The sequence below is a fragment of the Helianthus annuus genome, chromosome 4, assembly GCF_002127325.2.
Source record: "Helianthus annuus cultivar XRQ/B chromosome 4, HanXRQr2.0-SUNRISE, whole genome shotgun sequence".
NCBI lineage: Eukaryota > Viridiplantae > Streptophyta > Magnoliopsida > Asterales > Asteraceae > Helianthus > Helianthus annuus.
Window position 1 is genome coordinate 90456675 of NC_035436.2, and position 1662 is coordinate 90458336.

Consider the following 1662-nt stretch of genomic DNA (forward strand, 5'->3'; position numbering starts at 1 on the left):
ATCTGCTTACCTTTACCAAGACATTCTCGATGACACCTTGTGGGAATTTGACGGATCGATCAGCGAGTTGTGTGCTCATTTTTGTAGGGCTCGTGGTTCCCAAGCCGAGCCTTTTGAACATTGACGAGGGCATGAGGTTAATGCTAGCTCCTAGGTCGGCTAAGGCATTGCGAACGGGCGATTCCCCTATTGAGCATGGAATCGTGAAGCTTCCGGGATCGCTTTTCTTTTGGGGAAGTTTATTGAGCACGAGGGCAGAGCATTCTTCGCCTAAATTAACTAATTGCACATTTTCAATTTTCCTCTTATGCGTAAGGAAGTCCCTCATGAATTTAGAGTATTTGGGCATTTGGGTTAGGACTTCGATAAAAGGAATATTGACGTGCAATTGTTTTAACAGACTTTCGAATTTTGCGAATTGCTCATTTGTCTTTTGACGAATTAACCTACCGGGGTACGGAACTCGGGGAGCCTTGGTCGGCTCTGGTGGTGGAGGAGAGTTCTTCTCCTGCAGAGGTGTCGGTACTGTTTCTTCCGTTGGCGGTGGCACTTCTGCAGGCCCTACGGTGCGGTTTCGTAGTGTGATGAGGTGAAATTGCGCCTTTGGGTTTGTTTCGGTATTGCTGGGTAATGCGCCTTGTGGTCTCTCGGAAAAGTTTTGAGCTATTTGATTTAATTGTTTTTCTATGTTTTGAATGCTAGCTTGTTGATTTCTAAAATTAGATTCTAATTGTAGAAATCTTTCCGAGTTTTTCTTATCAGTGTCAGAGACGAGGCGAGATATAGTATCTTCGAGCCTTTCTCGTCCACTTTGTTGTTGAGTGAAATTTTGTGACTCATTTCTTGGTTGCTGAAAGTTTGTTCGTTGGGTTTGTTGGTTACTACTATTGCCGGGTTCCCTCCAACCAAGGTTTGGGTGGTTGCGCCATCCTTGGTTGTAAGTCCCCGTTGGGGGACCCGACGGCCTAGGTCTATTATCAATGTAGTTTACCATTTCTTGTTGATCGTCTGTTTCTTTCATGCAACTCCAATTTTCATGTGACCCACCACACCCTTCACAAGCCATAACCGAGACTGTTTTTGTCATTTCCAATTTTTTTATCTTTGAAGAAAGAGTCTCGATTTGGGCTTGTAAAGAAGTGCTTTCATCGACCTTATGGGCGCCCGGGGCGATAGACTTATTTCCCCGGGGGGTGTGCCATTGAAAATTGGTTTGAGCAATTTCCTCAATTTGATTATATATTTCGTGTGGGCGTCGATTACCTAAAAGTCCCCCGGAGCTAGAATCAAGTGTCTGCCTAGTGTGTGGCAACAATCCATTATAGAAAGTGGATACTTGTTGCCATATTGCGAGGCCGTGATGGGGACACTTGCGTAATAGCTCCTTAAACCTTTCCCAAGTTTCATATAAGGATTCCCCGTCCTCTTGTGAATATGTATTAATTTCAGCCATTAACTTAGCAGTTTTAGAAGGAGGGAAATACTTATATAGAAATTTTTGGGCTAGTTCATCCCAGGTGTTTACCGATCCAGCTGGGAGGGTGTTGAGCCAAGCTTTCGCTCGGTCTTTTAGTGAGAAAGGAAACATACGGAGGCGGATGGCGTCGTTTGATGCTCCATTGATCCGAAAGGTATCACATATTTCCAAGAAGTTAGTTATAT

The 1662-nt window shown here is 44.2% G+C and overlaps 1 non-coding gene across 1 annotated transcript; it reads left to right on the forward strand.

Moving 5' to 3' along the window:
* The first annotated feature begins 1352 nt into the window (after positions 1-1352).
* Positions 1353-1459, forward strand: LOC118491935. The gene has a single exon (XR_004892380.1). It is a non-coding gene; the product is annotated as a small nucleolar RNA R71 (small nucleolar RNA).
* The last annotated feature ends 203 nt before the right edge of the window (positions 1460-1662 follow it).